We start from the raw sequence: 23,736 nt of genomic DNA, 5'->3' as shown, positions 1-23,736 counted from the left end.
TTGCAGGGGAGATAATTGGCATCTTGGTGGGGAGCTCTGGAGGCAACGGGCCCCCTCCAGAGCTTTGGCCGAGTTACAGGGCGATCCGGAGACAGAAGGGTACCTCTTCAGGAGTACAATAGGGGTGCCAGTGCCAAATCCCAGGAGTCCTTATGGCACGTCCCAGGTAGAAATTTGTCGGCGCCCCGCTAGTCCTGAGGGCGGTTGAAAGCCTGAACAACCGAGGGCTGGCCTTGCAACGCTCCGCCCAAAAGGGGCGTGAATAAGATGATGGACCAGTGGTCTACGGGATCCAAGGGAGAGGGATCCCATCATCATTGTTAGCACTGATTGGATTGGCCACAGTGCAATTTGGCTCATCAGGCGGGGCAGGCCAGCGTAGGTCAGTCACCGCTGCATGCCCTTGGATTGCCCGCAAGATAACCCACCATGTTGCATACTTTATATGGAATAAACCTGCAGCAACCTTTACCCAACCAAAATGGAGTTGTGTTTTATTTATTGCATCATGCATGTTCTTGGCATGGGGTGGGGAGTGTTGCCTATATAGGCACTATGTGCATGACGGTTTGGCCGGTAAACCGTCATGCGTGCTTAAGGTGCAGCCACCACTTCTCCTCCCTCGACATCACAGAAGCCCCGCCCCGCCCCGCCCTAACTTAACCTGGCTGCAGTGCAACTGCAACACTAATAATAAAATGCTAATAACGTTCCGTTATTATCATTTCATTTTTCCTTAGTAATGCTTTAAAGTAGTGGGGCAACGCTCCTCTGCCTTAGCGGAGGAGCCGCCGCTGTATTCTGCTATAGAATTTGGTCTTTCTCCACCTCACAATTCCAGGGGCTTTGCCAAGAACATTGGACTAACCCCAGCACTTGGGGTCTGGAGCAGCTTGCTACCCAGCGAAAAATACTTCCGTGCCTTGGCGGGGTAATAATCGCTATATAAAGGCAATTACAATACAATACAAATCTACACAATATGTAAATATAAAGCGAGGCTGTACATTAAAACACTTCTCGAAGACTGGATAACTTGTTATATTTTTATATTTCGGTAATATGCTTAACGTACTTTCTACACAGTCACTCGAGTCTGAAAGGAGGAAAGTACTAACTCCATCTACTCCAGTACCAGAGGAGGACGCCCAGGCTAATTAACAACGTTGACTTTGTATAATAATACAGGGTACTCAGGGGCATATTATCAAGCCCATTATCGCCGTTTTAGCGGCAGTTTTCTGCTGCTAAACCGGCGATAATTTTTAAGGCCCTCCTTGATAATATGCCCCCTAGTTTGTCGAGGAGATAATGCATAGAAACGATGTTGCCGCTTACTTACCCGCCGCACTCAACTCAAAGGTAATGTAGAAATAGAAAAAGGGCAAATGTGTTTGCTTGGCACAGGATGCAGGAAGGCGACATACCTGCCATCATAAAATGGGTTATTTCGCGTTAGAACTGATATCTGCGAGCATCCAAAACACTACAAAAGATCTTCGGAATAAAATTCTATTTGCAGAAAACAGTCTACATGTTTACTGTGTTAACAGATTTGACGATTTATATAAAAACAAAAATCACACATCATCATACGGTTATTATAGACCTTCTAGAAACATAAACAAGGTGCGTTACCTTTACGCTTTCTTTGTGCATAATACCTTGTCATGTACCATCGTTTAAGCTCGGGCTCCACTCTCCGTCGCTATCCTCGCAAACACCTTGTTCTCGATCTAGCTTTGCACGTAGACCATGCGCAGCGCGTTCAGTGATTGGCCAGTCAGTTAAAGGACCGCATTCGATTATTGTCCCGGGAAGCTCTGCTGGAAATCTGTAAATGTTTTTGTTTGTTTATTGTAGAGTGACAGGAGTTCGTTGTCCCACTTCCAGGTACGTGCATGTCAGTCTTAGATAAAGGGTCGGATCATAATGTATCGCGATTGTTTTTAGCTGAGGTATTGTATTTATGCACTCATAATTCAGAGTGAATGCATTAATATTTCACAGTAAACTTTAGCTGTAAAACATCTTTATAAATAATATTTTAGGGGTCTTTCCAAACTCATCTCGCAGGACAAAGTGAAATAACCCGCACCTTTTTCGGCTTGCTTCAGAGCTATTTGCAGCACCGCAATGAATCGGACTGTACTGGGATATGGAAAGATTTCAGGTTATCCAAAAACTCATCTAGTGAATCGGTTTCTTTCTTTCTAATGAAGTTCTGTATTTATAATGAGAAAAACACCCTACAAGCACCAAATTGTAATGAAAGAAACCAGTGGTGAACTAGCCTCCCCTGAATGATTCATATTCATACCTCTCAGGTGCGTTTGATTGTATTCAACAAGTAAAGTTGGCCTGGGCCTCTGCTGGATGTGGGGTTGTCAGAAAATAACAAATGTTGTGCCTTGTATATTGAATATGTTGTTTCCTGTTTTCCGTGGACTATATAGCATATATCAGTATGCAGTCTATGTACAAACTTATTTTTATTGTGCTAGGAACAAAGATACCGCAGTTATTACTGTTTCTCGGTACTCGAATCAGTTCCCCAATTTATTTGGGCGCGCACGCCTTTCTAGGATTGATACCCAGGGTGGCCGAATTGAAATTCCCGTGTAACCTGATAACTCGTATGAGTAGTTGAGTCCATCATGGTTACTTATCTCAGTTATGGTACATTTCGTTTTGCTTTTCGCATTATATACTCAGCGTACAATTAAAATATCGCAATGCAGCATCAAACAGGCTAGAGTAAGACCCTTTTCGCGAATAGAGATAAAGTGTGATAAGGTACAATTGTAATTCAAGTTGCTATGGGTGTTAAGAGTGCTTTGTTCTTTATGTAAGCTGTACATTATCAAATGTAGACTTGTGTCAGCGTGCAAACTTGTCCTAAAATCGAACTCCTGGGACGTGCTAACGGCTGGGACTGGGAGTGGTGTAGTCCTGACATGGACTTTGGTCCTCCCCAACTGGAGCCGTCACTTCTGTCTAATCGATTAAGCTCAGTAGCAGGTGATAAACATTCTTGTAAGGATGACCGACAGAGCGTTGTCATTTCAAAGTGTTATACAAAGAATTAATAGGCAGTTTACATCGAACATGATATAGGTAAATTCAGCAGTGAAGCAAACAAATCATAAGTACAGATAACTCAGTACAGTTCTAAGTGAAAACTGACACAGATTTGCCACCCCAAGCACCTGACTCTTCCAACTCGTTTAATTCATGCATGATATTCGTAATGTTAATAATATTGCTGTCAAGCTGCTTACCTGCGCACGGTATATAGGCACAGAACTCCTGAGCGGTAATAACCTTGCAAACTCCACCTTTCTTCATGAGGAATAAATCCAGTGCAAGGTGATTTTGCATAATCATAGCTCTCAATGCAAGCAAGTCTTTATTTATCACAGTTAGAGCACCTGCTGTGTTAGTGGCAAGCCGATCAACTAGGGTGGACACCTTTGTAATCTTTACATTGCTCAGTGCCACTCATATATATGGTATGAGCGCCTCAAAGATATCACTATCGATCTGTGTACCCCTCCTCATGTATTGCTCAAAAGGAAAGCATAACTTATTAGTATGGTAAAGCCTGGAGAAAACGAATGCTGTATTACAACTACTTGTCCAGTCGTGTGGTAGCTGGAAATAAGGTTACTTACCACATACATAATAGATCCCTTTAATGCTTGCATCTAGGTTTGAAAATCTTTTTCCCTTAACTAAATAATTGTGTTCACATTCGCTCCATCCTAACTTCTCAACAGTCTTATTTACCTCCGGGTGCCGTATGATGCATAAAGGTCCCCTGCTAGTGACATCAGTGTTTAATCTAGGGAGTGGTTCCTTAGAGTCTCTTCACCTTCCCCAATTATGTGTTCTGCACTGGTCTTCCCTTCTTCTCTTTCTTCGATCCTTACCCTCTCATTTCACGAGTCTATAAATACCCGCTCATCTTGGTTCATTTTCCCTTTTACATCAGGCATGCTGAGGTGAGTGATACTCGCGTTAGCCACGGGAGTAAATAATTTCATCATATATTCAAGCTGATCCCTCGATCAAAACCTTTTGTAAGAGCGAGAAACATGTTTAGTAACCCATAAGTAAAGATTTTTATCACTGACAATTGGCATATCTTCTAATGGATCATCAAAGTTAGAATAAAACCGTTCGATAGAATCCTGATGATAGAAAAGATTTAGGAAAACGGAACAGGAGAAGGAGTAAGACAAAGGTAAGTGAAAATATGCTGCTCCGTAGGCTGCAGAAGCTGGAAGATAGGAGCAAGCAAAGCAATCTTCCTCTTCCATGACTTTCTCATATTCAGCTAACATTTGATAATATACATTGCAACTATGCAAACACTCATGCTGGGGAATACGTTAGGTGGGGCAGGTCACACTACAGGTTCAAGATTGGAGTTGATCAGAATATGAGAGATATCTCCACACAACAAATAGACATCCAACAACCATGTAAACACGGAAATGGAAATGGCGACTGTCAGGCTTGTAAGCAACATTTTGCAGCATTGCTGCACCATATTAACTTGAATCAGATCAAGGAAATCTCAGATACAAAGGTTACTCCTCTAGGTATTATCCTATTGCCTCTACCCTATCTCCAAAGCTACCGGGATTTTTATATTGTGTCAACTGGAGGCCTAAAGGAGCTATCATCTCTGACAGTTAACCTAACTCTCTGACCATCCTTTCAACAATTATCAGTAGTCAATGTGAATAGTCTCCCGTTCTTGCATATCTATGTTTCAGGGAAGCTCATCGATGTTAAGCAGACAGTAATCAGAGTCAAACTTGATTTTGGCTAGGTATGTCCGGTCTGGCTCTGAATGCGTCTGATTGATCTTTCTCTTCCTTTTTGGTTGCTTGGTATGATCACGTTCAGGCTTTCATCCACAATGTCAATCTGATCAACTTGTTGTAACTCACTGTCTCCCCAAATCATCTCTGGTCTCTTCTTGGATGTCAACAGTCTTTTTCGGGTTGCTGTAGTTTTCGGCCAACCGTCTAGAGCTGAACCTGTACCTTTGGAAGTTGTTGCGATCTCTAGCTCTGATGAGGCTTACTCACTCTCCAAGGTGGAGCTTCCGTGTCCCACCTCTGCTTCTGTTCCTTGCATAATTAGCAGCAGCAGATTAGTTTCAACCTTGCATGAATTTCCACTGTCTCGGTGGATGCGAATTCTCAATCCAGTGGTCGGTTAATTAAGTGGTCTCTGGACAACAGCACTCTTATCATCCTCTTGCTCTGAGTGATGCTCGTCCGATGGAGACTATGGACCCGCAGCGTGGTCTTCCTCTTCTTCCACAGCCTCAGACACCTCAAACCTGAGGTGACTCAAGTAATTAGTGGATGTTGGCTCTGCTTTTTCCTCTTTGTACCTAGCCCTCTCGGTATGGGTATCCAGTTCGGCAAACCAGCACACTTGACAGCTGTATTGGTGACTTGGATCACCTAGTAAGGCCCTCTCCAGTGCTCCTCAAAACAGAACTTGCAGACATGTATGTTGATGTAGATCCAATCACCAGGGTTCAGATCATGCCCTTGCGACCCTCGGACAGCTGGAATAGTGGTGTCGACCAGATGAGAGGTAGAACACACCACATCAGAGAATCACTTGCAGTGTTCAAGGACCAAGTCATCTGTGATATTCACAAGAGCAGCTGCAGGAACAGAAGGAATTCAAATAGCTCTCCCCATCAGCACCTCACGAGGAGACAATCCAGTTGTCTTACAAGGGGTAGTTCAAATACTCATTAGTACCAAAGAAAGGGCATTGGCCCATTTCGGCGACGTGGAGGCACAGGCTTTAGCCAGTTTAACTTTGTTTGTCCTGTTCAGTCTCTCAACAACTCCTGATGCCTTAGGTCTGTAGCTACAGTGGAATCTCTGGTCAATCCCTAAAGCTGTACACAGTAATTGCATTATCTCGCTTTTGAAGTGAGTTTCTTTATCCAATTCAAGATGAACTGGCATCCCGAATTGCGGTATCAACTCCAGCAACAGTAGTATGGCGACTGTTAGGCTGTCAAATTTTCTGGTGGGATATGCCTCAACCCATCATAAGAGCAGACACGCGATCACAAGAATATACCTCAATTGGTTACATCAGGGCATCTCCTCAAAGTCGATCTGGAGATGGTTGAAGGGACCATCAGACTTTCCAATGTGGCTCATGGTCACTGCACCCCTCTTCCCCACATACTGGTTTTGGCAGGTAACACAGCTTTGTCAAACATTTTCTGTCACTGCTCTGAAATAAGGGTTATACCAATACAATAAGAAGATAGACGCCATTCCGTCTCTGCCCACATGGGTTGGACCATGCATGTGTTGCACCATTTCAGGCAGGGGGGAATCAGGAAGAACCAGTTTTTCCTTGCTGCACACCCAAATGTCACTAGCATCCCTCATACATTAAAACATAAAATTCCTTGCTGCAACCACAACTGGCCGAAATTCTGCACAACTCCAAACCCATACTGGCTGTCAGTGCAAATAGTGACTCGCGGCCCTTCTGAGGTTCAGCAGGCTCTGGTAAGGGCAATCATTATAGTCAATTGGGCAGACATTACATAGCACAAGTATGATATACAGCATAAGGTTCCTATAAATATTGTTTGGGGCAAGGACATCACCTTTTCATGTTTATTTTGTCCTTGGAACAAGTAGACCCAGCCCCTGCAGCAGAAATCCTTTGGCTGCCAGTTTACAGTAACAGATTAAGGATCATGGAATGGCATTGTTTGCAGTTACGGTAATATTTGTGTACATGTGTTAATGCTGTTTAAACTTGTGTTTATGGTTCATTAATACAATGCCTTTATTATTAGGGTGAGCACTTGTAAGCTTGGACTGCATTTCCAAAGTTTACCAATATGAGGCTACATATAATGCTACCAGAATGCTCTTGGATTAGATGCAAATATTTGCAGAAGGTTGAATGCAAGATTGATGATTCTTTGCTTTCAAAATAAAATGTTCACAAAAAATACCATTTCTAGTCAAATGTGTTGATGGATGCTAGTATTTTCCCAAAAATATACATAATGTAAAAATAAATGTAACCAGTTTCAACAAGATTATGGGACAATTAAAAATAAAAAAGCATTAACACAGCCAGAAGGTCAGACATTGGTGGTCAGCCTTTTGGTTTCGTGTATGCGTTTCTTCTTTTGACACGGTTTATGTAAAACTTTATTGTTGTGGGAGCTGCTGGGCCCTCACCATTATAACACACTTTGGCAAAAAGCAAAAATATTTTTTGGTCTCAAAGCACACAATTCCATTAGAGGTGGGTGAAGCTCAGAATTTTACTCTATGGAATTCTGCGTAGCTACAGAAAAACTCTGCGAGGTTACATGGAATTCTGCCAACGGGAAGAAACTATGCAGCTCGTGTTGCAATTTAGCCCCAGTAGCACGAGCAGTATTGAAAATCAGCACAAACGGCACCATGCATTACGCAAAAATGTGCGGCTATTAAAGTTGATTTTGCTGCTGCTTGATTAGAAAATCTATTTGAGCACCAGCAAATCTACTTGAATGGCAGCCCTCTGACCGCATCAGCTGGTGTTAGAAAATCACGCTAGGGGATTACAAATCTCGCTCGCCAGCTCACTTTTTCTGGATCCTTGCGGGAGAAAAGGTCTGCCACACGATGATTGATGGAATTTGTCCAGAACTCCGCATTAAAGAGTAACATGGAGTGGACAAAATTCTGTCAATTCCACAGGTGGAGCAGTATATTTTGTCCACCTCGAACAGCCACAGTACTTTCTAGCACTGAACAATACTACTTTGTGTGATGATATGCAACTTGTGAAAGAGCAGAATGCGGTCACTCACAATGAAGCCAGATGATGGATATAGAGAGAGAGAGAATATTTAATAAAAACCAAAGGTCTTGGCTAATGCCAGACCTATTTAGAGACCCAATTGTTAAAGCAAGTCACAAAAGGGCACCTACAATAATGTCCTTGCATTAGTACAGCTTTATGGCTTTCACGCATTCAAAGGAATTTACACAAGTAGGATAGGCAATCGTACTCCTAGAAAAAAATTGTGGGCTACATTTTAGAATGAGCTAATATGGATGTGTAGATTTGATCATGTGAAAATCTGTTGAGCGTTTACAATTTCACTTTCCCTCCAACCACTTTTTCCCAACCCTGGAAGAAATTTTTCTTCTGCCCTTGTCAGGAGTACATTTCTAACCTTTCTCAGTATGGGAAAAGATTAGAGAAGATCTATGAAACCCCTAAAATATGCTAGTTAGTAGGTATGCACAGACTCAAAAGGGCATTCCAACCCTGGAACTATTGCTTACTACTGCTTCCAGCTCCAGTATGTAGACCTGCAGAAAGGTGGCAAATTAAGGGAATTGCTAGTATTCAAACCCTACTGTAGTATGAGCACTGGCATAATCAGAGAAGCTTTAATCAGAGCTCTTATATCATGAGGTTGCTGCCAGAATATGTCGCCAAACTAAGTGCCATCAAAGGGACAGGTGGATTTTTTTATTTACTGGACAAGTGGATTTATAAAGCAACCTGTCCCATGGACAAGTAAATATTTTATTAAATTCCACACCCCTGATAAGTAGCTCTTAAAATGCCACATTGGTTTCTCAGACAAGACTGATCAACAAAAAGGTTATGATCAGACTCGGGAAGGGATGCATCTAGTATGTCTGGTCTCAGGTTTGTGCAAAACTAATCGTTGTTGAATTCACCCTTGTAGTCTTCCTCTGGAGTGGACAACAGAGAGGCAGGATTTAGTTTGTTGCATCTCCGAATTGACACATTTTCTGCTGCCAAAATTATTCTCTCACTGCGAGTTAGGCAGCTGTTTGTCAGATGTTGAGTTCTGGTACGGATCATGAGGATCTCAATAGAGTGGGAACCCATTACAATTAAGGGGTTACCAATCACTATCCCCACAGTTTGCTGAATGATAAGACCTACCGCTGCAACCTCTTTGAGAAAACCGGGAAACGTGGCAGCCACCAGATCAAGATTCTCCTCATGGGCTTGTGTTAATACAGATTTTCTCTTGTCGAAGCACTCGCAAATTAATCAACAACGTCTCCTGTTACTGTCACAAAACTAGATACACATTGATGTGGGCTTCTCTTCTTCTTTTATTTTCATTTGAATCTCCAAACTTCTTTATTCATAACATTCTTCCACTCCCAACGCGTTTCGTCGATAGGGATTAACCCATGCAACTTCCTCAGGGCTGGAAGCAATAAATAATATACATTGGAGTATAGAAACTCAATTGTTTCATGTCCAATAGCCCACATTACTTCCATGTGCAAAGGAAAAACATGCTGTGTGACTTCACACTGTTATTATAATCACATATTTGCATATAATTAATATATTAAACACTTTGACCCATCGATTGGATATCCACTCCAGAAAATCATCCACCATTATAACAGTGAACACTAAGCACTTTCGTGATGGCACCATTCTCCCAACAGTGAACCACACCAAATGTTCATGCCTCTAAATAAAACCAATCGGTACCTTAATCTTGTGTAACTGTCTCCTAAGTTCCAAAAAGTACAAAACACCTAGTAAAACACACTGCGGAGCACAAGAGGCAAGAATGGCGAGGATAAACAGAAATTCTTAATAATATACACATACCTTAATGCACTTTGACAGCAATATTGTCCTTTACTCCTTCCTAATGATCTCTTTCTGTTATCCACAATTACCTAAAATGCAAATTATGCTCTAAATAACACTGCACTAAAAGATATTATGTCAGTCAGGCCACAAGTCTACAAAAACGACTGAAGTATAGTCTCACCTGCTATCATTGAACTCTGTTCGTGACCATTAGCGAAATTATTTTTGAAGTATTAGTCAGAATTGTTCATCCAAGTCTCTGAAGTACGGAGACCTATAAATAATGATAATCACCAGATTCTTAGTTAGAATCCTAATTATTAACACTACTACATGCCACCCCCCAATGATATTTTATACAGCTCTCATCTTACTTACTATTCGCACTAGCAACGTCCCCGGATACAGGAACACTCTTCGCGTCTACTCGCGTCGCGATCCTACTCCCTGTTTATCCACGCCAGCAACATAAACGAGGTGACTCCTCCGTAGTTTAAAAAGCGCCATTTTGGATAGGTTTCAATAGTACCGAGTGAAACCAGACACGCATTATTCGGGCGCCATTTTGAATAGGTTTCAATCATATAAATGAAACCAAAAGAGCTACTATCTCTATCTAATCAGGCTTATCATTTTAAAACCGGATATATATAGTAATCCACGTATATAGTCGTGGCCATTACTATTTTTAGTTTAACCCCGCCATACCTACAATTTAAATACCTAAATTCACCATAATCGCATACCATAATATGGTCTAAACAGTAATGCCTGTTTTTAACATGGCAACCTTAATTCATTTCAGGAGTAAATCATTTTTGTCGTTATAGCAACAGGTAAATTAAAATGTGGTGTTTCTTAACACCAAGGAAAACGACCCAAATTACTCCTGCCAAAATCACACATTATGTGACAACTCCCCATTCCTCAACTAGTTAAATGAAACATATGCATCTTTCTTCTTTATTTCCATTTTACTGATTACTCATACAGTATAACATGAACATATGTACCCATGCAGAACTTACTAGGAACTGCATGACACATACAGCTAGAAAATAACTACAAACTCGAGGAAACATCGCAACTCCAACAAACCAACACTACATCTGCTTATCACTTTTTTCTTATTCACATGCTGACCCATCCATTAATCTCTCATTCGCCTAGGAAATACTGTAACTCACGGTCATAATTAAGACCATCTTCCACGGCCCTCAAGCGCATGATCCATCTTGCCTCATGCCTCCGCAGTGCGAGTTCTCTATTCCCTCCACGCGCTTCCCTCTTAACATGCTCAATACCACAAAATTGGAATGATTTATGTAAACCTTGCGAAGTACAGTTTTGTATATGTTCAGCAATTGGATATCTTTGATCATTGTTCTTTACAGCTCTCCAATGTTCAGCAATCCTGTCTTTAAGAGCCCTTATTGTGCTTCCCACATATATTTTCTTACACATACAATTAATTACATATACAACAAATTTAGTACTGTAATTTATGTTAGTCACAATATCATATACTTGTTTACCATTGTACTGAAATTGTTTAGTTTTATCTTTCGCATGTTTACACATCCCACAATGGCCACATTTAAAAAAACCCTTACTCATTTGGGTAAGCCATTGTTCCTTCTCAGCCTCTCTCGGGTAGCTTGGACTCAGAATTGTACCCAACGTTCTCCCTCTTCTATATGTGATTTGTGGTTTGTCTGACAGAAATTCCCGTAGGGTCCTATCCGCCTTCAGGATATGCCAGTGCTTGTGCATACTCCTATAGAGAATTGAATTTATAGGATTAAAATCCGTAATCATCCTAATCCAATTAGACTTGTCTTTAGTTTTTTTAGGGTTTAAGGTGGATGCGCGTTTTATCTTGAGAGCCCTCTGTGTAGCCACCTCTAGGTCTCTTTTGTCATAGCCCCTTTGGGTGAACCTCCTTTCCATATCCTTTATACATTCCCTGAATTGGTTGTCCTCACTACAGTTACGCCGCGCCCGTAACATTTCTCCATAGGGAATTGCCCTAATCTGATGTTTGGGATGCGCACTGCCCGCATGTAAAATAGCGTTGCAGGACGTAGGCTTACGATACATCCTACTACAGATTTTATCATTGTCTATAAACAATTCCACATCTAAAAATACCAAATTAGTAGAACTAACACAAGAAGTAAATTTGATATTCATAGTATTGCTATTCAGGTAGTCAATAAATCCTCTTAGTTCTTCTTCTGTTCCTGTCCATATTAAAAGACAGTCATCTATATATCGTCCCCAATATAAGATGTCATCGTTCCAATGTATACCTGCTGGGCCCCATATCACTGATTCTTCCATCCAGCCCATGAATAGATTCGCAAAAGCAGGCGAAAATCTTGAACCCATAGCCACTCCCTGGGTTTGCCTAAACCATTCCCCATTGAATAGAAAATAATTATTTGACAATATAAGATCCGTCATTGTTAATAACATTTGAGTATGTCCCCATTGGCTAGCTGGTTTTTTCATCAGGAAATATTCAATAGCTTTCAGACCTAGATCGTTGGGTATACTAGTATACAGTGATACAACATCCAACGACACTAGTTTCATTCCTGATTCCCAAGTGATATCACTCAATATATTTAAAATATGCTTCGTGTCCCTAATATATGATGGCAGATTCACTACCATCGGCTGTAGGAACATGTCGACATACTGTGAAATTCGTTCTGTTGGACCACCTATCCCTGCCACAATGGGCCTCCCTGGTGGAAAAGGGAGGTCCTTATGAATCTTTGGCAAAGTATATAGACAAGGATAACGTGGACGATTCACTTTTAAATACAACAATTCATCTTCATCCAAAAGGCCTTGATAATGCCAATCCTGTAACAATCCATTAATTCTAGTGATCAGAGAGAACATGGGATTGTATGAAACTTTTTGGTAGTTATCCACTTTATCCAATTGGGAGTAAACTTCATGATCATAATCTGTTTTGTTCATTATAACAATGTTACCCCCTTTATCCGCCTTTCTGATAATTAACATAGGGTCTTCTACTAGTATCTTAAGTGCTTGACGTTCACTTGTCGTCAAGTTCTCACCCCGATGTCTAAGAGAATGACCCAATTTACGTACACCGTTCTCAAGATCATTAGAAACCAAGGTATCAAAAATTTCCACATTGTTCCCACTGGTAAGGTTTGGGGACCACCTAGACTTCTCTTTCAAACCACTCGTCAATGATAAATCTGGTCTTACATCCAAATCCTCTAAAACTTTCCCAATAGTAACCGGATCATCTTCCAATTCAGTTATAGAGAGTAGAGTCACTGTGTCTTGTATATCTCTTATCGTTAATGTATTAGACACTGAATCACAAATCTGCGAAATACAATCTTTATTAGGCATAGGGTTCAAAGCAAAGTGTTTTTTCAATTTTAGTTTCCTAATAAACCGAAATAAGTCTATCTTTGTGTCACAAATGTCTCCTTTATAAAAAGGACAATAACTCAAACCTTTTTTCAATAAAGTAATCATCTCACTTGTCAGTATTCGATCCGAAAGATTAATGACCTCTACCTCTCCAGTTCCTGAACTGCTCAATCCTTCTTGTTCCAAGAGCGTGTCTTCATTCCTACTTTGTCCCCTTCCCTTCCTCCTTCCTTTACCCCTCCTTGTTTTCTTGTATTGTCTACTCTTTTGACTTGCTCCCTGTTCCCTCTTTTGATACGATTCACCTCCTGTAGAAAGGAGGAGTTTCCCAAAGGGCCTTGTTGTCTCTCTATACCACTTGGTCCACCCTCCACATCACTACCACTTGTTGGTATTGTGCTTAGTGATGTGTTGCTTGAACTAGTGGAAGGCATCTCTACTGATTTTTTTATTCTTGTCTATTACAATCAAATGATCATATTTTTTGGAGAATGTAAAAACCCTCCCATTATTGTAATCTACTTCGTCCCTTTTAAGCTTACGTGCTTTCCTTTGTTTCACATCATTTTGATGATTTACTAGAACTTCCTTTAGAATTTCATAGTTTTTTGCTGCTACTTCCGGCTTATTAAGAGATGCGATCTCCTCCTCTAATTGAGCAATTTCTAGCTGTAGACTTTTCACTTTCCTTTCAGCATTTTCAATCAGGATTTCCATTAATTTAACAGAGCTAGATGTTAGCTCTTTCTCCCATATTCCCAAAAGATCCTCGTCCAAATCATCATAGGTTGGGATGATTTGGGAACGGAGACCCCTTGGGATCCTATTCAATTTCAAGTACTGTTTGAGTGTGGTGCCATCCCACCATTTTGACATCTCCGAACGTTTCAAGCACCGCACTAGGATAATTGTGGATCGAAATTACTAATTGTGTGAAATTTTGCAGGTTGCGCGTTCTTTCCCTTGACACCCATTCTTTTGTTTTTGTGTTAATACAGACATAGCACACCCATTTCTTTCGTGACCGAGGAGCACAAATTATTTTGTATAACTTGGCATTCTAAGATCAGGATTGCTACAAAGCAGATTTTTGAGCTCCTGGAAGGCTTGCATCTTTTCAGCATCCCTCAGTACCAGTTCATTGACATCAGTATGTTTCAGCCTTATCAAAGTACCAGTAGCCAACCAGCCCAAAAATATTCTCACTTCTCTCTGAGTGGTTGGAAACTTCATCTTAAGAACCATCTCTATGCGCTCATTGGACACTCGCCTTACTCCTTTGTCTATCTGAAGTTCCAAGTACATAACTTCCTTCTGACAGTAACGTAATTTGTTGCGGGAGACTTTATGCCCATTCACAAGCAAGTGGTTGAGCAAAGCAATCATGTCTTGTCTGCAAGCTTCCTTAACCACCAAGGCGATTAAAAGATCGTTGTTGTATTGTATTAATGTCAAACTACATGGTAGCTGCAGAGTTTCTATGTTTATTTTAGCTTTAAATCTTTTTTATTGATTTTAATACTGGAGAAGAAGAATACAAAGACATCTCACCTACATCCTCTGGTCGGTGAGTTTAGTTTCTTTTTGAGTATCTGATTGAAATAGGATGGACTTTGTGTATAGTCTTGTGGCGCACAGCACCACATGAGGGTCGTCTCTTGGAATAGGACCGCAAACAAGATCTGGTTCTCTTTATCTAATGGGATGAGGATGGCTTGACAGAGGTCAATGATGGTGAACCACTCAGCCTCTGGGAGAATTTGAAACAGGATCACAGCAGGATTCGGTACCTCAGGATAGCATGGCATGAGAATTTGGTTAATCTTTCGGCGGTCTTGTACAATCATTCACATTTTGTTTGTTTTCTGGAAGGCCATGATTGGGGAGTTACATGAGCTCCCGATAAATTGCTTTAAAATGCCTTGTTCGATCATGCTCTCAATAACGGATGATTCTTGCAATAGATTCTGGGATAATTTTATATGGATGATTCTGTGGAAAGAGAACTTTGGGTCAGAGGGCGATCTTTATAGGCTTGGCACTTTTTATCAACCCAATCTCTCAACCTGTAAAATCCCAGACCTCCTCCTTAGCTGTCTCTCTTAGATCCACTAGCAAGTCCGCCGTTGTAATGACAGCATATAACCTGACAGCAGGTTCCAGGGACTGAATCTTAACTCTGCATCAGCTGCCTGTGTTTCAATTCCAACCACATTTGAGGTTAGGGTCCTCAACTGTTCTAACCGCTGAACAAGTGGCTCCAGTGTTTATTAGGAAAGATACAGAATATCCTTTAACCTCTCCATCCACATATGGTCCACTCTGATCCACTTCCAGGGCTGTGCCAAGTAGCACTCCTCCTGCATCATCATTGGTCCTATTGAGGCCTCGAACATCATGGGGACTGGACCGCCTTGTGAGATCATCAGATTTTGGGGTACTCTGCGACTTGGGTGGAGATGGGGAACACCTCCTTGCATATGCGTTGTGTTGAAGGAGTTTGGCAATATCCCAGATTTAGTCACTGTTAGGGTATTCATATGGGGCTAGGTACAGGGGGAAGCTCTCACCGGCCTGCCGGACTAACCCCTTGAATCTCCATAACAATTCGATCTGGATTGTAACGGCACGCCTGCTTCCATTGTGCCATGCTGTAACAAATGTGACACTGGGTAACCTTCTTGAGGGCACTCATACTGGTCCCTTACACATTGCTTCGCCCGCTTCCGTACTCCTGTGGTGGTCCCACTGTAGTTCAGGTGGACTCTCTATATTACCATTTCAAAACTGGGGTCTAATTCGGGTCCTTGGAGCAAAATTTAAAGTCCCTTAGCCTCTCCATTCTGTGCCAACTGGGCTATCGTGTACTAGTCCTTAAGCCCTTTTCGTTTAAATATCGCAGTGCCATGCTGGAAGCTAGTGTATTGCAAGATCTTGTGGACTGGTTTGCTCTGCCAACAAAGGACACGGTGGGTGATTTTATTGCTAATCTCTGGCCTCAGTCCATATACAAAGGGCGCAAGGCATATTATTTCATAGTGGGTCATTCATCCCGTTGTGATCCCCATACACTTGCACCAATCTCTCAATTAAGTGTGTACTGACTCCTTTGGCTCTTAAGAGGTTCTGAAAATCTTGGGCCTATTCATCTTCCTTTGGGGAACCTTTGTCTTTAGGTGTTTTATGACCTCGTCGTATTTGGTTTTAACAATTAGTGAAGGGGCGTTCGTCCCTGCCACCTGAGGTGGTTCCTGGGTTGGCCAATCAACTGCTCTTTCGCACTCAGCCCACAGGCTCTTTGGGACTGCAACCTCAAATAATACATCCAACTATTCCCACAAAACTTTGTAGATGGTCACAAAATGCTCCATCTGGGTATACCAATTGTTGAGATTTTATCTAAGTTTCCGAAGGGTATTTGTGAAATGAAGAAGTCTAATTGCGACCATGGGACATGTACTTAGGCTTCTCCTTGCACTTTTTGCTAGGGATACATCTTTGCCACGCTTCCTATGGCTCCTTTCTTGTCTTCCCTTGATCCCTCTCTCTTTTGCCTTAACCTTTTCCTTCTTGGACCACAGCTCTCTAAACTTCTCGGTATCACTCCATTCCCTAATGTTTTCAATCAATTCCCTCACGTGGTCTCAACCCCCTCAATTTTAACATTCTTAGCTCCTTCTCACCCATTTCCATCCTAGAATTGTTCTGCAACTTTTTTCGCGGAGTTATATCAAATCCACATTCATCCACCACCTTTTCTATCCTTGCATGCGCCTCTTTTGCCACTCTCCCTCATATAAAGCAATTCATTCTCCCTGTAATGCTCTTAATAATCCATCCCCACATTTCCCTTAGCAGTTTCCTCAAATTCTGTTTTCAGCTGGGTGAGGTTGATATGTTGTGACTCTTGCCCTGCACTTGTCAAGTTACCTGATAAGCCTGCACAAGTAGTTTGACCCCCTATCTTGCCACTGATTGAGTTCCTTGCTTGTAGGGGGTACTGATGGCATCCTTCCAAGCCTTGGTACTGAGTCCTGATGTATACTTGGGATAGGTTGGCTCAGAATTGTAGTAACAAGTGCCTTAGCCAGGGATGTGATTGTGGCACTTGATGAAGGTAAAGTGCCTAAGAGTACGGGCTCGTGATCTGAGTGTTGAAGGGGACAGCAGCTTCCATATAATTCAGGGGTGTGCTGAATGCTGTGGACAATTCGACTGTTCCAACCTCAATTACTCCCAGAGCTGTGATGCTCGGATCAATGGCTGTCACATTGTACGGGGTGAGAAGTTTGTCTATAAAGGCATCCTCCTCCTCACTATCAGTGTCCGTTTCCTTCTTTGATTTCTCCATTTCCTTTTCGTCACTCTCTATCAAGGGATAGGCTCCAACGGTCTCAATGACTTCCTCCCTTAACTTTCTTTGCCTCTCATCGTCCTGCACGCTTCTCCTTGAATGAGCTCTACTGCAGATTTTTAATTCAAGTTTCCTTCTTATCTTTTCACTCACTATTTGCTCCCAAAGGTGTAAGTTTGCAAAGTGTACTTGCCTCAGCTGTGGTTTTAAATCGTACATTGTTCTCAAATTCTTGATTTGCAGGATGTAAAAAGTACTACTCAGTAGGAGTCTGAGTTCCCCTTATTTGGACATATATATTCGTGACATTGGCTAAGCCACATGCATGTGTTTAACCGTTTCTTTGCTGCCATTTCCCAAGCTGGAGTACCTTCAGGGGAACATTTTTCCTACTTATTTACATCCTTCTATTTCTTTGACAAGGGAGTCCCCATTCTAGGAATGTTTCACTCCCTCCCTGTTCAACCCTTTGAACACTGACAAGCTTGGAATCTGTCCCCCAATACCATTTTGTCTCTGTCACAGGTCACCCTATCACTACGCATCTACAGCGTCTGCCAGACAATCCCTAGGCAGCGCCTTAGTAACGCATTGCTCCGATGCCGCCGGGCCATTTCTGAACCACTTTACAACCTTTCACCATGTATCTACTCCGACTACACAAAGGTTTCATACAACAGTGAATTCTCGAACTGCAAAAGTCACTATAATCCGTGCGTCCACTCCCGTGCACTAAAGAACGAACAGACTCCGAGCTCCATTAGTACACTCGTACAAGAAAGTTATACCTCTATCTCGGTGTAACTAATTGTGCCTCACAGCACACCTCACCTAGAAGACAAGTTCAACAATTCAATGTTCTAACTTGAGGTACCTCTCTTTCAATTCTATACCATTTGTGTAAGCACTCCAGCATTCGTCCCTTTCAAGAATATCATCAAAATTACAATAATAATTCTTCCTACAAGTCCAGAAATCAAAGCCATGTAATAGCTACTCTCGAACCCTGTTCCCTGCATTCCACCACAATACGCGTACTATAACTTCCAACATACACTGTTCCACAACTGCTTTTCCAGCATTTTACATGCAAAGCCTATTTCTACTGACATTGTTGTTTCCTCTCCAGCCTAGTCTCCGGCACTAGGATTGGGTTGGGACTAGGTCAATTTAGGTCTCTGGAAAACTGATCATGAAGGTGCAGTACTTGGTTCTATAGCCAATTCGTTTGTCAATTATTGGTCGACTCCAATTGAACCATCACCTCTGCTACCAGATCTCAGCGCGCAAACGTATCCTAAAATTCAACTCGTGGGGCGCACCGACGGCTAGGACCGGGAGCGGTGTAGTCCCGATACAGACTTCGATGCTCTCCAACTAGAGCCGCTACTTCTGTCTAATCGATTTGGATCCGCTTCCGTATCTACTGGGAGCCGCGGTGACGCAGGACGCTGCAGGTCGGTGTTCGCACTCATAGTGGTTTGCCGCTATTCACCGATTGCTGCACCAACAGCACCCATTGCTGCTGACAGTGTCGCAGGCCTCAAAACCTGCCCCTCCCCCTCACCCCCCCACCCCTTCCCTCGCGGAAGCTGAACGGTGGTCCCGAGACCGGGTGCGGCTTGCAGGGAGCAGTTGCGGTGTGGTGCGCTGCGCTGCCTGTGCGCTGCCTGTGCGCTGTTGGGCAGAATTCGGAGCCCATGCGGCAAGAGGACCGTCTCTTGCCGTGGCACAGGGCACAAGACTAACAGACACAACGGACACTACAGCACTGCGGGTTGCAGATTAGAGGGCTGGTCCTTGACATTCCTGATGTCCCCTGAGCTTCACAGCTGAGTGAGGTTGGAAAGTAGAAGGTGGAGGTTTGGAGACGAGTTGTCTCCTTTTTCCGGACGAGCATTCCCAGGTAGTCCAGGGTAGCCCAGCAGGGGTCCCCCGTATTACACCCCCGTATTAAACCCGTATTACACCCGGAGTCTGGTTGTTAAGAGGAAAGCAGATGCCCTCCAGGAGCTTGCGTTCAGGGCATCTTACTCCTTCCTCTGGATCTCCTGTAGGATCTTTAGGGTCTCACCAAGGGCCAGCCAGTCGCCCCTCTGGTTACAGTAGTCCCCTAAAGTTACTTGAGACCATCAGGTGAAGGAATACGCGCGGTCATCTCTCACATCTGAAATCTTATCCTTCTGTGATGTCAATGTTCACACAGGTTGTGAGGAGTTCACTAAGGAGGACAGCGGCAAATGACAAGACCCTGGGAGACCCTCCGTCTCTTGGTATAGTTAGTGAAGACAAGGTGGGTGCTCCAATACCCCCGAAATTTTCTCATCGAAACACTGGTGCAACCATAATTTCCCCGTTAACTCAGGACGACGATGGAAGTGCTCTCTCGGTAGTGGTGGAAGATATTGAGATGGAGATGGACATGCCTGTGGAAAACGGTGAGGTACAATCCCCTGGGACTGGTTTGTCCTTGCCGGCAGAGTTGGTGCCCTCGGATGGTAAATTTTACCTTTTGAGTAACACTGAGTGTTGCCCTGGTCACCTCTCCCCCAAAATGAAAATGACTCCGCAAATGCCACAGACTGTAGCCTTGAATATGGGAACTTGAAGGACTATACCTTGCCAGATATTGCCATCGCGTTAGAAAAAACAAAGTTTTGGCAACCAATTTGAAAACACCAGATTCAAGGGAGCAGGATTCGAGACTCCCATCAGTCATCCATACCAGTTGTCCCCATATGCCAATCTTGTACAGAAGCACCCTCTCTAGCGTGTCTTGTTTGCATTCTCTAGATTTGTCTAATCTGGAGGCGCCAGATGCGCCGCAAGATAAGGGGGTTCATGAAGCTATACAAGCATTAAATGTAGCAGATAATGTACTGGTGGGGAGGGGCTATCTCGAGATATGTTATGGGCTAGAGAGGATTCTTTTGTCGATATTATCTTTGATGGAGAAATCCACTATGAATTCTGATTATATACTGGATGTCCTCTCACCAATTTTAATAGGTGTCCAGAAGCTTAATTCTGTTGATTTTAGCATAAGTAAGCTTGGAAAGGGCATGGAAGCATAATCTCAGGTATGCCAGACGCACTTAGGGGTATCTAGCATGGGAACTCAGACCGAGGTTCAGAGAGATTGGGGGGTTCTTAATGATCCTCCGATTAGAGGTAGTCCCCCAGTATGTTCCCCGATATGTCCCCAGGTATGCTAGGTTCCTGAAAAACAATGCATAGGGGTCCCGTCGTTTACTAGTCTTAGAGATGATACAAATGTAACTGCACCTTTGAACCAATTACAGGTGTACCCCATTTTCATAAAAGGGAAAACTAACGTACCATGTACTTCTGAACCGTTGTCCAATTGTCCCCTCATTAACCTGCCCACTGCTAGTTCAGTTGCTGTTCGTCCCGGGGAGGTCGCCCCTCCAAAAGAAGCTAACAGACCAAAAGGTCGGAGGGGGAAGAAGAATATGATTCGGCGTATTACAGAACGGGAGCTAAAAAGATTGCGATTTCCCTCAGCACTTGAGGAGCCAAGTATCTCAAACATGCCTCAAAGCGTCAAGGATACCAAGTTTCTAGCTTTTAATGATGGCCAAAACCTGGGGTGTATAGATATAAATCCTCCCACCCCTCGCCCCACAGTAGTTGACCCCCACTGGAAGGAATTGGGGGTACAAGATGGACAGGAAGATAGAGGGACTCTTAAATTTAAAGTGGGGGGGGAGTAGAAAATTTATGGGAGAATTTTAAAATTTATACTGATTCGGACGCGGTGTACCAAGGTACTAGAAAGGATTATAACTTAAGTAATTTAATAGTACAAACCCATGCTGTGGTACCAGACATAGAACAGCCCAAAGATTATGTCCCTTCCTTTCTACCGGACCGGGGTACTCTCCCGGTACGGTTTGATCCCGGCCAAGGGATATTTTCGGGGGGGCGGGGGGGGTTCCAACTTTCTCCTTGCATTGGGCTGGTTTCCATAGCAAGTGCCAAGACAGATGTCAGACATAGGATCGCGCAAGTAACTGAAATTTTGACTTTTGCCTCCCTGTTTGATACCGATTTAGCACCAGTAAACAGAAGCTCTTTGCTGCAGCTATTCGCAGAAATAGATGTCTTAAGATTAGTTACAAGTAAAGACATCGAGTTGGTCTATTTAGATCTTAACAGTAGTACCGCAAATACTAGTCACATTCAGTTCAGGGATAATTGCAATGTTAGTATTGGCTAATGCTGACCACTTCAGGAAAAGAGGGATAAATGTGTTTCCTTTTGTAGACCCTTTGGTGTCCCAACTTGAATCTAATAGGATTAAACATAAGGAACAAGGTAGTAGGTTTCACAACACAAAGGGTGCCATAAATCCGAAAGACATCAAAATATTAGTGAATAGTACCTTAGGAAAAAGGGAGATTAATATTAAAGGCCTAGAGGTTATAAGTTCCATTAAACCCATAGGGGACGATGATACGGTGCAGTGGAGTTGGGTTGCTGGCTCACTGAATGGCTCAACAGAAAAGGCAAATTTGCCCCTGCTGCGTAGGTAACCCACTCGGTAAAATCCTGTCCTGGAACATAGCGGGTGTAGGAAATTCTAGTCTTAAGCTAAATTCTCTATTACCATATGACCCTAAAATAATTTGTCTCCAGGAAACATAGAGCTGCGTGGACTTCCACTTTGAAAACTTCTTCATACACTGTAGCGCAGCAAAGCCTTCAGTTAAAGGTCATGCTTGGTGGCTTAGCCATCTTACTTAATTGCACTGTAAACTGGAACCCTGTGTCTTGTTTCCATCCCTCTAAGCTTTGTATAGGTGTAAAACTCAGGTTAGGTAAAGGTATAAGAGGTCAGACCGTAACATTATTTTTGGCTAACGTATACATTCCTCCTGGGAGAGCTTCAGACTCACTGGTTGAATCAACCGTTTCCTTAGTGCACAAGACAAGTATTTCTGAATAGTGCACCTTTATACTGATGGTGGGTGATTTTAATGTTAAAATCTTGAACTTTTCCGCTATGGCTTTCTCCAACTCTGAGCAGGAGGATGTATGGTCTATCCCAGAATCCTTATTACCTAACCATATTAGGTCAGACAGGCGGCGTCTGTCTCTCCTGCATAATCTGAGAATGTGTGATCTTGTGCTGTTGAATGGCAGATTTCCAGATGATTCCCCTGCCTTTTTTACCTTTCGAGTTGCACGTGGACACTCATTGATCGATTATATGGCGGCCTCCTACCAAATGTTTGGGGCATGTACGCAATTCAATGTACTGCCTACAAATCTGAGTGATCATGGAGTTCTATTAGTAAATGTTAACATGGACCTTGAGCTACTGGAACCCTGGAATCAAAGGGGTGATAGCATACTATATAATTGATCTAATTGGCGTACCTTTTGGTCTAATAAAACCTCCCATGTTTTAAGAGAATTTCTGAAAGTACGCACCTGGGCTTCGGCCAGGAAGACCCCATTTCCAAAATCGAGAGGTTATTGGGCCTAATTAGATTGTTTGGAAGTAAAAAGCAATCCTGCAGCATTAAACCTTTAGTGCAGATACCCCGGGAGATAAAAAAAACTGAACCATGAGATTAATGCCCTGATAAGGGAACAATTTAAGCAGTTGTTAATGGCTAAACAAAGGGAAATCTCTAGATTAAAGCAGGTAAGAAAAAGAAAACTGATATTCGTGCGTAGAGGGGTTGAAGATGCTAACTGGATAAAATTAAGAGAGGTTGCACAGACAGGAGATACACGCACGTATTGGGCATTAGTAGCCAAGTTCTGTGATGGCAGAACTAAGGCAAACCCAATTTCGATATCAGATGAAGAATGGACTATATACATCTCCCAGTTATATGCAAAAAAAACATTGGTTGGATGGAGTTTAGACTTGGTCATTGACTCCTTGGTGGGGTAGCGAATATGGCACCCCTTATGCAAAGAACTTGAGGGTTACATTAAAGGGGCAAGGTACTCTGATGTGATGGGTCCTGACGATGTACCAGTAGCCATAGTTAAACAGGACAGTGCCGCATGGGCACAATTCTTGTGTCTGTTTTTTTCCTATTGTTATACTTATGGGACCATTCCGTTGTCTTGGAAGGGTGGCATAGTGGTCCCATTATATAAAAAGGGACCAAAACTTGCCCAGCAAGTTTTGGGCAAATTGCACTGCTGGATGCGACCGGAAAATTGTTCGCTAAGAGCATACTTGTCCATCTTCAAGATTGGGCTTTTGGAAACGGTTTTGTCCCAGTAGAGCAAGCCGG

The 23,736-nt window shown here is 42.7% G+C and overlaps 1 protein-coding gene across 1 annotated transcript in view; it reads left to right on the top strand.

Moving 5' to 3' along the window:
• The first annotated feature begins 1,753 nt into the window (after positions 1–1,753).
• The window catches only part of LOC146857591 (uncharacterized), a 164,603-nt gene continuing 142,620 nt past the window's right edge, over positions 1,754–23,736 (top strand). The window contains exon 1 of the mRNA XM_085648140.1: positions 1,754–1,893. The gene's annotated coding sequence lies outside the window, so the exon portion shown is untranslated. The remainder of the gene's footprint in view (positions 1,894–23,736) is intronic.

The sequence above is a fragment of the Triturus cristatus genome, chromosome 3_2 (assembly GCF_964204655.1).
Source record: "Triturus cristatus chromosome 3_2, aTriCri1.1, whole genome shotgun sequence".
Lineage (NCBI taxonomy): Eukaryota > Metazoa > Chordata > Amphibia > Caudata > Salamandridae > Triturus > Triturus cristatus.
The sequence above is the reverse complement of the archived record's forward strand: the minus strand, read 5'-3'. Positions and strand labels throughout refer to the sequence as shown.